This window comes from Phyllobates terribilis, unplaced genomic scaffold, assembly GCF_046119375.1.
Source record: "Phyllobates terribilis strain yellow unplaced genomic scaffold, ASM4611937v1 Scaffold_13__5_contigs__length_258822181, whole genome shotgun sequence".
NCBI lineage: Eukaryota > Metazoa > Chordata > Amphibia > Anura > Dendrobatidae > Phyllobates > Phyllobates terribilis.
The window spans coordinates 6,252,339-6,267,809 of record NW_027362773.1 but is presented as its reverse complement, the minus strand read 5'-3'; positions in this window follow the sequence as shown (position 1 = coordinate 6,267,809).

The following is a 15,471-nucleotide window of genomic DNA, read 5'->3' as shown; positions in this document are numbered from 1 at the left end:
GTCTTTACTCCCACAACCTATCTATTTAAGAGCACAGACCTCCCTGATAAAAGTCGTAGGAAATGCTGTAACCTAGTCCTTAAAAGGACTGCAATCACAACTATTCCCTACTCCCAAGCTATCTGTATATTTGTGCGAAAATTGGCTTGAAATTAACAAGGTATAGCGCACACAGCAACAGCGGTGCCGTCTAACATGGTGGCAACGGGGAAAATGGCTTGGTCTTATAGGGCAAGGACATGTGACATACACTGCCAATGACACATGCCCTTGCTTGTGTGAAAAAAAGCACTTCGCTCCGTGTGTGCGCTGCTGATAGGCTGACAGATTGCACCTCCCCACTGTAAATGCGGGAAAGAGAAAAAAAATGGAGATCTTCATTGTTCCTGCAGAGATCCATCCCCTGCCCCTCCCCCCACCCCGCTGTACACTCAAACTGCGTATTAACATTAATTTTCATCATTACTGAGAAAAAATCCAGTTATGATTTTGGTGCACGAACAGTTATCGAACATAACCTCGAACAGCCGAATTTTTCTCAAATTGTTCGTGTTCGCCGACCGGCTCGAACACCGCCCAAAACAGCTCGAATTTGAGATTGGCGAACAGTTCGAGTAGAACAACGCTCATCTCTACTGGGGATTTATTCAAAATTGAAGGCATACTGAACCAGCATGGCTACCACAGCATCTTGCAGCAGCATGCTATTCCATCCGGTTTGCGTTTAGTTGGACCATCATTTATTTTTCAACAGGACAATGACCCCAAACACACCTCCAGGCTGTGTAAGGGCTATTTGACCAAGAAGGAGAGTGATGGGGTGCTACGCCAGATGACCTGGCCTCCACAGGCACCAGACATGAACCCAATCGAGATGGTTTGGGGTGAGCTGGACCACAGAGTGAAGGCAAAAGGGCCAACAAGTGCTAAGCATCTCTGGGAACTCCTTCAAGATTGTTGGAAGACCATTTCCGGTGACTACCTCTTGAAGCTCATCAAGAGAATGCCAAGAGTGTGCAAAGCAGTCATCAAAGCAAAAGGTGGCTACTTTGAAGAACCTAGAATATAAGACATATTTTCAGTTGTTTCACACTTTTTTGTTAAGTATATAATTCCAGATGTGTTAATTCATAGTTTTGATGCCTTCAGTGTGAATGTACAATTTTCATTGTCATGAAAATACAGAAAAATCTTTAAATGAGAAGGTGTGTCCAAACTTTTGGTCTGTACTGTATATGCCGTAAACACCACACACACACACTGTATACCCCATACGCACCACACACACACTGTATACGCTGGGCGCACCACACACACACTGTACACGTCGTATGCACCACACACACACAAACTCTGTATATGCCACACGCACCACACACACACTGTATACGTCATACGCACCACACACACACACACTCTGTATATGCCGTATGCACCAAACATACAGACACACTGTATACAACATAAGCACCACCACATACACACTCTGTATACGCCGTACGCACCATACATACACGCACTGCATACGCCGTACACACCACACTCCCACACACTGTATATGCCTTATGCACGACACACACACTGTATACGCTGTACACACCACATACACAAACACGCACACACACTGTATATGCTGTATGCAACAAACACACTGTATACGCCGTACGCACCACCACACACAGTCTGTATTCGCCGTACACACCGCACACACACTGTATACGCCGTACGCACCACCACACACACACTGTATATGCCGTAAGCACCACACACACACATTGTATAAGCCATGCGCACCACACACACTATATACGCTGTACGCACCACACACACTGTATACGCCATATGCACCACCATACACACACACACTCTGTATGTGCCGCAAGCACCACATACACACTGTATACGCCGTACGCACTACCACACACATTCTGTATACGCCGTACGCACCACACACACACACACACACTGTATACACCGTAAGCACCACCACACACACTCTGTATAAGCCGTTCGCACCATACATACGCACACACAAGCTGCATACGTCGTATGCACCACAACACACAGACACTGTATACGCCGTACACACTACGCTCACACACACTGTATACGCCGTATGCACGACACACACGCACTGTATACGCTGTATGCGGCACATAAACACACACACACTGTATAAGCCATATGCAACACACACACTGTATACGCCGTACGCACCACCACACATACACTCTGTATTTGCCTTACGCACCACACACACACTGTATACGCCGTACACACCACACACACTCACACACTCTGTATACACCGTACTCACCACACACACACTGTATACGCTGTACGCATCACATACACACACACACTGTATGCGCCGTACGCACTACACACACACACTGTATATGCCGTACGCACTACACACACACTGTATACGCCGTACGCACCACCACACACACACTCTGTATACACCGTACTCACCACACACACTGTATACGCTGTATGCACCACATACACACACACTGTATACGCCGTACGCACCACACACACTGTATACGTCGTACGCACCACACACACACACTGTATACGCCATACGAATCACATGCACACACAGACTATGTATACGCCGTACGTACCACACACACACACTGTATACGCTGTAATCACCACCACACACACACTGTATACGTCGTACGCACCACACATGCACACACTGTATACTCCGTACGCATCACATACACACACACAGACTCTGTATACGCCGTACATACATTTTGTCCTTTTGCGAATACAATGTAATTTAAAGCATCTTTTTTATAAAATGTTTCATGTTAATAAAATGTTACCTTTACCTACTTTGCTTTCGTTTTAACACAAGGGGAGGGGTGAGTGCACATAGGAAAGAGGACACACAGGGGGTGACAGCTCAAATGAAAGAACACATGAGGGAAGAAGACAGCACAGGGGTGGAGAGAGAGACAGCAGACAAGGGGGAGAGCACATGGGGTACACAGGTCAAAGAAGAGATCACATGAGAAGAGAAGGCAGCAGATGGGGAGAGAGACAGAACACCGAGGGGATACAGCTCAAACAGGACAGCACATGAGGGGAGAACACAGCACAGGAAGGAGAGAGCCAGCAGACAAGGGGGATAGCACATGGGGTAGACAGGTCAAAGAAGAGAGCACAGACGGGAGAAGTGAGCACATGGGGGTAAGAGAGAGTGAATAGGTGGGTGAACACATGGGGGGGAGAGATTCTCAACGCTGAAAAGCCTGCCCCCATTGTGACATTACCGCCCTCCCGATGTAATAGCATCAGGACTCCATCTAGTGTTTATATATATATACTGTGTATATATATATATACTGTGTGTATATATATATATTTATATATATATATATATATATATAAATATTTATATATAAATATATATATATATATATATATATATATATATATATATACATATATATAAAAATAAATATACAGTGCCTTGTGAAAGTATTTGGCCCCCTTGAACTTTTCTACCTTTTGTCACATTTTTGGCTTCAAACATAAAGATATAAAGTTCTAATTTTTTTGGGAAGAATCAACAACAAGAAGGACACAATCGTGAAGTGGAACTAAATTTATTGGATATTTTAAACATTTTTAAAGTGGGGCGTGCAATATTATTCGGCCTCTTTACTTTCAATGCAGCAAACTCACTCGAGAAGTTCAGTGAGGATCTCTGAATGATCCAATTTTGTCCTTAATGACTGGTAATAATAAATAGAATCACCCTGTGTGTAATCAAGTCTCCGTATAAATGCACCTGCTCTGTGATAGTCTCAGGGTTCTGTTTCAAGTGCAGAGAGCATCATGAAGACCATGGAACACACCAGGCAGGTCCAAGATACTGTTGTGGTGAAGTTTAAAGTCGGATTTGGATACAAAAAGATTTCCCAAGTTTTAAACATCTCAAGAAGCACTGTGCAAGCGATCATATTTAAATGGAAGGAGTATCAGACCACTGCAAATCTACCAAGACCCGGCCGTCCCTCTAAACTTTCATCTCAAACAAGGAGAAGACTGATCAGAGATGCAGCCAAAAGGCCCATGATCACTCTGGATGAACAGCAGAGATCTACAGCTGAGGTGGGAGAGTCTGTCCATAGGACAACAATCTGGCGTACATTGCACAAATCTGGCCTTTATGGAAGAGTGGCAAGAAGAAAGCCATTTCTCAAAGATATCCATAAAAAGTCTCGTTTGAAGTTTACCACAAGCTACCTGGGAGACACACCAGACAAGTGGAATAAGGTGCTCTAGTCTGATGAAACCAAAATCAAACTTTTTGGCCACAATGCAAAACGATATGTTTGGCGTAAAAGCAACACAGCTCACCACCCTCAAAACACCATCCCCACTGTGAAACATGGTGGTGGAAGCATCATGGTTTGGGCCTGCTTTTCTTCAGCAGGGCCAGGAAAGATGGTTAAAATTGATGGGAAGATGGACGGAGTCTGCAAAAGACCTGAGACTGGGACGGAGATTTATCTTCCAACAAGACAATGATCACAAACATAAAGCAAAAAGCAAAATCTACAATGGAATGGTTCAAAAATAAACGTATCCAGGTGTTAGAATGGCCAAGTCAAAGTCCAGACCTGAATCCAATCAAGAATCTGTGGAAAGACCTGAAAACTGCCATTCACAAACGCTCTCCATCCAACCTCACTGAGCTCGAGCTGTTTTGCAAGGAACAATGGGCAAGAATTTCAGCCTCTCGATGTGAAAAACTGATAGAGACATACCCCAAGCGACTTGCAGCTGTAATTGCAGCAAAAGTGGTGCTACAAAGTATTAACTCAAGGGGGCCGAATAATATTGCACGCCCCACTTTTCAGTTTTTAATTTTTTAAAAAAGTTTAAAATATCCAATAAATTTTGTTCCACTTCACGATTGTGTCCCACTTGTTGTTGATTCTTCCCCAAAATATTAGAATTATATATATATTTCTGTTTGAAGCCAGAAATGTGGCAAAAGGTAGAAAAGTTCAAGGGGGCCAAATACTTTCACATGGCACTGTATATGTGCATATATAAATGGATCTGGTCAGGCAGTTTACTAATAGAGATGAGCGGTGTTCGACTAGAACTGTTCGCCAATCTCAAATTCGAGCTGTTTTGGGCGGTGTTCGAGTTGTTCGACCAACCCGAACGATTTACAAAAAATTCGGCTGTTCGAGGTTATGTTCGATAACTGTTCGTGCACCAAAAGCTTGTCCTGCATGTCTGGCGCTATTTAGAGCACCAATCATGCAGGGATTGTCTGCCACTCACTGTAATGCCACAGCCATGGTGGTTGTGGCATTACAGTGATTGCCCAAATCGATGGGAACAGTGCCAACAGTGAAACATGAAAAGCCGGCAATTCAGCAGCGGCATACACCGGTACCCGACAATTTAGAACCGAAAGAATAGAGCTTCACACATAGATTAGATAGATAGAAACATGTCAGTCACATATATATGAAGTACAGTGACAGTGTTGCTTACTGTACTTGTCATTTAGTGTAAAGGATTTATCAAAAAAAATAATAGTGTTTTCATGCACCGTCTCTTTAAATAAGCCGGCCGGCAATTCAGCATCTGTACCCGACAATTTAGAACAGAAAGAATAGAGAATCATACATAGATTAGATAGATAGAAACATGTCAGTCACATATATATGAAGTACAGTGACAGTGTTGCTTACTGTACTTGTCATTTAGTGCAAAGGATTTATTAAAAAAAATATTAGTGTTTTCATGCACTGTCTCTTTAAAAAAGCCGGCCGGCATTTCAGCATCTGTACCCGACAATTTAGAATAGAAGGAATAGAGCATCACACATAGATTAGATAGATAGAAACATGTCAGTCACATATATATGAAGTACAGTGACAGTGTTGGTTACTGTACTTGTCATTTAGTGTTAAAATAAAGGATTTATTTAAAAAAAAATTGGCTTGGGGTTCCCCGTAATTTTAGTCTCTAGCGGAGGTTAAGCAGACGGCTGGGGCAGATGTTTGAAGCCTGGGAAGGGGGTAATACCCACGGAGCTTCCCAGGCTACTAATATCAGCCCCCAGCGGAATACCTAGCCTTTACTAGCTATTAAAATGGGGGACCCCCCCAAAAAAATGACGTGGGGTCCCCCCTATTTTAATAGCTAGCAAAGGCTAGGCAGACAGCTGGGGGCTGATATTAATAGCCCAGGAAGGGTGCCATGAATATTGGCCCCCTCCCAGGCTAGAAACACCAGTCGTCAGCCGCCCCAGAAATGGCGCATCCATAGGATGCGCCAATTCTGGCACTTAGCCTCGCTCTTCCCACTGCCCTGTAGCGGTGGCAGTGGGGTAATAGGGCTGGGGTTGATGTCAGCTTATAATGCCAGCTGACATCAAGCCCAGGTTAGTAATGGAGTGGCGTCTATAAGACACCCCCATTACTAACCCCATAGTCAAAGTTAAAAGAAAACACAAACACCCAGAATAAAGTCCTTTAATTGAAATAAAGACACAATCCTTTATTGTTCTAAATTAAACCATACTTACCACCACTCCCATTCCAGCTGAAGCCAACGATCTCCTGAAATAAAAGTAAAATAATAAAGCAACCTCATCCTTACCTTTCCATGGTTCCCAGGACAGCTTCAGCTCTGCTACATTGAGATGACAGGCTGGACCGCAGCAGAACGCTGCCATCCAGCCTGTCATCCCGCAGACACTGAGAAGCGCAGGCATGCTTGCGCTCCTCAGTGTCTCGCTGTGACGGCATAAAGATGAGCCGACAATGAACTCGGCTCACCTCATGCACGTCACTGACAGCGTGGGAGAATTCTCCTGCACTCAGCGCTTCAGCGTGAGAATTTTCCCACGCTGTCAGTGACGTGCATGAGGTGAGCCGAGTTCATTGGACATGAATGAGCTCACCTCATGCACGTCACTGACAGCGTGGGAGAATTCTCACGCTGAAGCGCTGAGTGCAGGAGAATTCTTCCACGCTGTCAGTGACGAGCATGAGGTGAGCTGAGTTCATTGGACATGACCTCGGCTCATCTTTATGCCGTCACAGCGAGACACTGAGGAGCGCAAGCATGCCTGTGCTTCTCAGTGTCTGCGGGATGACAGGCTGGATGGCAGCGTTCTGCTGCTGTCCAGCCTGTCATCTCGATGTAGCAGAGCTGAAGCTGTCTGGGAACCATGGAAAGGTAAGGATGAGGTTGGTTTATTATTTTTCTTTTATTGCAGGAGATCGTTGGCTTCAGCTGGAATGGGCGTGACGGTAAGTATGGTTTAATTTAGAACAATAAAGAATTGTGTGTTTATTTCAATTAAAGGACTTTTTTCTGGGTGTTGTGTTTTTTTTAAATACTTTACTAGAAATTCATAGTGGTCATGTCTAATATTGGCGTGACCCCATGAATTTCGGGCTTAGGACCAGCTGATAATGCCAAGCTGGCCCTAACCCCTTTATTACCCAGTGAGCCACCGCACCAGGGCCCTGGATGAGTTGGGTACAGCGCCAGAAGATGGCGCTTCTATGAACGCGCCATTTTCCGGGGTGGCTGCGGACTGCAATTTGCAGCTGGGGTGACCCAGAAAGCTTGGGTCTCCCTGCGCTGCAGATTCCAGCCCCCAGCTGCCTAGTTGTACCTGGCTGGACACAAAAATAGGGCGAAGCCCCACGTATTTTTTTTTTAAATTATTTCATGAAATTCATGAAATAATTAAGAAAAAAAGGGCTTCCCTATATTGTTGTGTCCGGCCAGGTACAAATAGGCAGCTGGTGGTTGGGGGCAGCCCGTTCCTGCCTGCTGTACCTGGCTGGACACAAATATAGTGCGAAGCCCCACGTCAATTTTTTTTTTAATTATTTCATGAAACTATATGGTGGCCCGATTCTAACGCATCGGGTATTCTAGAATATGTATGCGGCAGACCCGGCGCAATCAGCAGAGCGGTGTTTAAATTTTCGCCAAAATCGCTGACTGGTCGTGGCCAGCAACCGCGACCAATCAGCAAAGCGGTGTTGAAATTTGGCGACTATATCACTGATTGGTCACGGCTGGCGGTCGCGACTAATCAGCAGAGCGGGGTTTAAATTTTGCGCCAATAATGCTGATAGGTTGTGGTCGCGACCAATCAGCAAAGCGGTGTTTAAATTTGGCGCCAATAATGGTGATTGGTCACGACCTCGACCATTCAGCTGAGCGGTGTTTAAATTTGGCGGCAACAATGTTGATTAGTCGCGGCCGGCGGTCGCGACTAATCAGCAGAGCGGGGTTTAAATTTTGCGCCAATAATGCTGATAGGTTGTGGTCGCGACCAATCAGCAAAGCGGTGTTTAAATTTGGCGCCAATAATGGTGATTGGTCACGACCTCGACCATTCAGCAGAGCGGTGTTTAAATTTGGCGGCAACAATGTTGATTAGTCGCGGCCGACGGTCATGACCAATCAGCAGAGCGGGGTTTAAATTTGGCGCCAATAATGCTGATTGGTCGCAATCGCCGGCCGCGACCAATCAGCAGAGCGGTGTTTAAATTTGGCGTCAAAATCGCTGATTGGTCGCGGAAGGCAACTGTGACCAATCAGCAGAACGGGGTTTAAATTTGGCGCCAATACTGCTGATTGGTCGCGGCCGGCAACCGTGACCAATCAGCCGAGCAGGGTTTAAATTTGGCGCCAATACTACTGATTGGTCGCGGACGGCGACAGCGATCAATCAGCAGAGCGGTGTTTAAATTTGGCGCCAATAATGCTGATTAGTCGCGGCCGGCATCCGCGACCAATTAGCAGAGCGGGGTTTAAATTTGGCGCCAATCTCGCTGATTGGTCACGGCTGGAGTCCGCGACCAATCAGCAGAGCGTTGTTTAAATTTGGCGCCAATCTCACTGATTGGACGCGTCTGGCGTCCGCGACCAATCAGCAGAGCGGTGTTTAACTTTAGCGCCAAGATCACTGATTGGTCACGTGCGGAGAGCGCGACCAATCAGCTAATCGTATTGGTGAGGACCGGGGAGCGCCGCTGCCTGGTCGGATACTTCCGTTGCGAGAAGCCGGGAGATGAGCGACTGCTCGCAGCAGATGTATCCCGACCCGCAGCTCCGCTCCCCGGTCCTCCCTTGACACCCTAGCCGCTGATGTCCCCACAGTATCCGCATGGTGTTACAAAGATCCGGACATTTGTGTTAAAAATCGCTGATTGGTCGCTGGCGCTGCCCGCGACCAATCACCGATTTGGGCGCCAAATTTAAATATCGGCCGCAACCAATCACCAATCTTGGCTCCACATTTAAACACCGCTGTGCTGATTGGTCGCCGACGCTGGGCGCGACCAATCACTGATTTTGGCGCCACATTTAAATAGCGTCCGCGACCAATCAGTACAGCGGTGTTTAAATGTGGAGCCAAGATGGGTGATTGGTCGCGGAGGATATTTAAATTTGGCGCCCAAATCGGTGATTGGTCGCGGCTGATATTTAAATTTGGCGCCCAAATCGGTGATTGGTCGCGGGCAGCACCAGCGACCAATCAGCGATTTTTAACACAAATGTCCGGACCTTTGTAACACCATGCGGATACTGTGGGGACATCAGCGGCTAGGGTGTGAAGGGAGGACCGGGGAGCGGCGCTGCGGGTCGGGATACTTCTGCTGCGAGCGCCCGCTCATGTCTCGGGTTCTCGCAGCGGAAGTATCCGCACAGGCAGCGCCGCTGACATCGATGCGGCTAGGGCGTGAAGGGAGGACCGGGGAGCGGCGCTGACATCCAATTGGTCGCGGCCGCTATTTAAATGTGCGGCACAAATCGGTGATTGGTCGCCGTCTTGACCGCGACCAATCACTGATCTTGCCGCCAAAGTTAAACACTACTGTGCTGATTGGTCGCGGACGCTGCCCGCGACCAATCACCGATTTGTGCGCCAAATTTAAATATCGGCCGCGACCAATCACCGATCTTGGATCCACATTTAAACAACGCTGTGCTGATTGGTCGCGGCCGATATTTAAATGTGGCGCCCAAATCGGTGATTGGTCGCGGTCTTGGCGCGCGACCAATCACTGATCTTGCCGCCAAAGTTAAACACTACCATGCTGATTGGTCGCGGACGCTGCCCGCGACCAGTCACCGATTTGTGCACCAAATTTAAATATGAGCCTCATGCACGTCACTGACAGCGTGGAAAAATTCTCCTGCACTCAGCGCTTCAGCGTGAGAATTCTCCCACGCTGTCAGTGACGTACATGAGGTGAGCTGAGTTCATTGGACATGAGCTCACCTCATGCACGTCACTGACAGCGTGGGAAAATTCTCACGCTGAAGCGCTGAGTGCAGGAGAATTTTCCCACGCTGTCAGTGACGTGCATGAGGTGAGCTGAGTTCATTGTCGGCTCATCTTTATGCCGTCACAAAGAGACACTGAGGAGCGCAAGCATGCCTGCGCTTCTCAGTGTCTGCGGGATGACAGGCTGGATGGCAGCGTTCTGCTGCGGTCCAGCCTGTCATCTCGATGTAGCAGAGCTGGAGCTGTCCTGAGAACCATGGAAAGGTAAGGATGATGTTGTTTTATTATTTTTCTTTTATTGCAGGAGATCGTTGGCTTCAGCTGGAATGGGCGTGATTGTAAGTATAGTTTAATTTAGAACAATAAAGAATTGTGTGTTTATTTCAATTAAAGGACTTTATTCTGGGTGTTTGTGTTTTTTTTTGTAACTTTGACTATGGGGTTAGTAATGGGGGTGTCTTATAGACGCCTCTCCATTACTAACCTGGGCTTGATGTCAGCTGGCATTATAAGCTGACATCAACCCCAGCCCTATTACCCCCTGCCACCGCTACAGGGCAGTGGGAAGAGCGAGGCTAAGTGCCAGAATTGGCGCATCCTATGGATGCGCCATTTCTGGGGCGGCTGACGGCTGGTGTCTCTAGCCTGGGAGGGGGCCAATATTCATGGCACCCTTCCTGGGCTATTAATATCAGCCCCCAGCTGTCTGCCTAGCCTTTGCTAGCTATTAAAATAGGGGGAATCCCACGTCATTTTTTGGGAGGGGTCCCCCATTTTAATAGCTAGTAAAGGCTAGGTATTCAGCTGGGGCTGATATTAGTAGCCTGGTAAGCTCCATGAGTATTACCCCCTTCCCAGACTTCAAACATCTGCCCCAGCCGTCTGCTTAACCTCCGCTAGAGACTAAAATTACGGGGACCCCCACGCCAATTTTTTTTTTAATAAATCCTTTATTTTAACACTAAATGACAAGTACAGTAATCAACACTGTCACTGTACTTCTTATATATGTGACTGACATGTTTCTATCTATCTAATCTATGTGTGATGCTCTATTCCTTCTATTCTAAATTGTCGGGTACAGATGCTGAATTGCCGGCCGGCTTTTTTAAAGAGACAGTGCATGAAAACACTATTATTTTTTTAAATAAATCCTTTACACTAAATGACAAGTACAGTAACCAACACTATCACTGTACTTATTATATATGTGATTGGCATGTTTATATCTATCTATGTGTGATGCTCTATTCTTTCTGTTCTAAATTGTCGGGTACAGATCCTGAATTGCCGGCCGGCTTTTTTAAAGAGACGGTGCATGAAAACACTATTATTTTTTTAAATAAATCCTTTACACTAAATGACAAGTACAGTAACCAACACTATTACTGTACTTATTATATATGTGATTGGCATGTTTATATCTATCTATGTGTGATGCTCTATTCTTTCTGTTATAAATTGTCGGGTACAGATGCTGAATTGCCGGCCGGCTTTTTTAAAGAGATGGTGCATGAAAACACTATTATTTTTTTAAATAAATCCTTTACACTAAATGACAAGTACAGTAAGCAACACTGTCACTGTGCTTCTTATATGTGACTGACATGTTTCTATCTATCTAATCTATGTGTGAAGCTCTATTCCTTCTTGTCTAAATTGTCGGGTACCGGTGTATGCCGCTGCTGAATTGCCGGCCGGCTTTTTTAAAGAGAGCGTCTTCTGAGCAGTTTGTCAGCTTTTGGACACCTTTTGAAGGTGTTTTCTATGTGTTTCTATGTGTTTTTGTTTGCCTGCCATTGGTTTTAATGGTGTTCGACGGTGTTCTAAGGTGTTCGACGAACAGTTCGACGAACAGTTCCTCGAACATCCCGGTGTTCGACGAACCGAACCGAACCCGAACACTACAGGGGTGGCTCAACACTATTTACTAACCAGCTGCTTAGTCTTCAGGTAATGTTCCAGGATTTGGCGGGCATTGTGATACAGCACAGTCAGACCCTGTCTCAGGGGGTTTCCCCAGCACAGGCAAGTTCTAACCCCAGTTCTGAAATGGGGGTCATTACCATAGGACCTAAGGTGCTATGATACTGATTTTTGGGGCGGAGAGCGTAAACTTTAATAATTTTAAGGAAAGGTGCAGATTATATTTCGAACTTCACCCTGTTTCCTCTGCGAATGAAGGTACTTGAGTGGGTATTATTATTTCCCTTCTTAGAGGGAATCCCCAGTCTAGGTAATTTTCATTTCCCTCAGGTTCACCCATGCTCTCTTTAGTGGAGGAGTTTATTAAAGCTATGGGGCAGATTCATGATGAACTGGACCCGGTGGCCTTAGCTTAATCCCATCTTAGAGCATTGTGTCAGCAGGACCTCACTGGAGAGGACTACTGCTTCTATTTTCGTAGGTGGGCCATAGAGACTGGGTGGAATAATACTGCTCTTCGTAGTACTTTTCTATCTGGGCTTAATGAAAACATTAAATATATGCTAGTGCAGCACTCTCCTCCCTGGTCGTTGGAAGTCTCCATGACTTTTGCTGTGCGACTAGATAGGAGGAGATGGGAGGGAAGATGGGAAAGATTGTTCCTCGGGTGGCATTCATCCATACCCTCTGCCGGTCCTGAAGCTGAGGGAGAACCCATGGAGCTTTGGGGAGTTGGTACCTGCCGGAAGTTAAGCCAGCAAAAATGGCGTCGGTGACAGTGTCTTTTATATGGTTTGTCCCACCATCTGATTCATGAATGTCTACGTCTGGAGCGGTTGGGAAAACGATCACATCTAAGTGGGTTTGGGGATCCCCAGTTAGGCGTCCAGGTACCCATGGCAAAAAAATTACCGTTACCTATTGTCATCATGTTTAAGAGGTAAGAGTGTGGAGGGTTATACTTTTGTTGATTGCAGAACTAATATAAGTTTTTTAAATGCTGCCGTGACCAAGGAGTTGGAGGTTCCTCTTATCTCCTTGGATGCTTTTATAACATTGTCTTCTCTTGATAATTTTCCCCTTGCCCAGAGTATTGGGTATCGCATCGCCGAACCAGTATCTATTACTACCGAATGTCTGCATAAGGAAGAGGCATGCTTTTTTATTTTATAGGATCTCCTGATTGCTGTGGTGTTAGATCTCCATTGGATCGCACTGATAACCCTATTATTGACTGGCAAAGGGGGGATAGTGTTAAGTCTCCAACTGCCAATCTCTTTGTATTATCAAGCCTCCTAAAATAGTAGGTTCCACCTCCCAGGTCCCATGCTATGTGGCAAAGTTCCCGCAAGTGTTCTCTGAAGAGGTCTCCCAGAAATTACCTCCACATAGAACTTATGACTGTTCCATCCTGTTCATTGAGGTGGCAAAGTTACCTAAGGGCAGAATTGTTAACCTGTCAGAACCCAAGAGGCAAGTCATGAGGGAATATATTCAAGAAAATTTAAAGAATGGGTTTATTCGCCTGTCACCCCAGTTGTAGGGAGAACCCAGCATATAACAATGGGAAAAGGGGAGGGAGCCCTACAATTAGGGAAAGGGAGAGTGGAGACCCCCTAAATAGATATAACGACAAACCCTGACTCCCCTAGAGACTCTAAATAAACCACGATGGAATGTAACCAGGAATTATATGATCTCCTAGAGGAAGGACTACACACAGGGGCTTTGGATAAAAATTGTATGGAATATATTTATAACAGCAATCCAGCTATTCCAATATACTACTCCTTACCAAAGATACATAAAGACATTTTTCCACCACCTTTAATACCCATAGTGGCAGGCATTGGATCATTAGGAGAGAGACAAAGTGCATGGGTTGATTTTTTCATTTGCAGCCCTTAGTGTGTGAAATTCCAAGCTATATTAGACAATCCAAATTTGTAGCCAATGTTTTTGATAACTTTACATGGCATAATCATTTTAAGTGGCTCTCATGTGATGTTGTAGCACTCTACACATCAATTACTCATTAAATAGCTAGAACATGTCTGACATACAATTTGGATAAGTTCAGTATGCATACTATAGAGATGAAGGAGTTTCTAATTGTGACAGTCAGATTCCTTTTGAAACACAACTATTTTAGCTTTGATAATCGTTTTTTTTACAGCAAAGTCAGCATGGGGAGTACATTTTCACCATTATTGTGATGTCCAGGTGGGAGGAATTATTTCTTTATGGAGATAATAGATTCAGCTCCAGCATAATATTTTACGGAAGATTCATAGATGATTTACTTCTGGTGTGGGGTGGATCACAGGAGGAGGAGGAAAGTTTTGTGCAGTATATAAATAGTAATTATTTTAATCTGAAATTCACATATAGTTTTCATGATAGACACATCAATTTTCTTGACTTACAATTGGTGGCTAAGCACAAAAGATAACATGGTTAAAGTATTTCCATATAGGAAACCAATAGCCAGCAATTCTATTTTGCACGCTAAATCCTGCCATCCACCACACATAATTAAGAATATCCCTTATGGTGAATTAATTAGGACAAGACGTAACTGTACTGACATTGATGCATATACTCGAGAATCATCAAAAGTATGTGACAGACTGTCTAGGAGGGGTTATCCTGACTGGTCTCTTAAAAGGGCAGACAATGCGGTGTCCTGGATGGATTGTAAAAGTCTTCTTTCAGGTAACAATAATCTGAATTTTATGAATAAAAATAATATCACATTTACTACAACGTACAGTCCACAATACAATAAGAAAATATATTCCGATACTTTATCAGGATCCGAACCTCAGGTCCATTTTAAACAATGATATACGCTTTGTTGCTAAATGCGCACCAACATTAGGTACACATCTGTCACCTAGTCTTTTTTGTAGTGACACCAGTAAATCCGCTATTAATTTTATTTGGTCAAATTTGAGAGGGTTTTATGAATGGGGGGCGAACCGTTGAAAAGCATATTCGCATGCCAACAAAACGGATAATTTTTCATCTTCACATAACAATCAAATGTACCAGATACATGACTTTATTAATTGCAACACATGTTGGGTTATTTATGTCATAGAGTGCATCTCATGTAAAGTACAGTATGTGGACTATAGGACCCCTCAAAGTTTGTATAAGGCTGCATGCCCACTATGCGGTATTTAAGCATTTCTGCAGCGGCAATTCTGCCGCGGAAATGTTTAAAAACA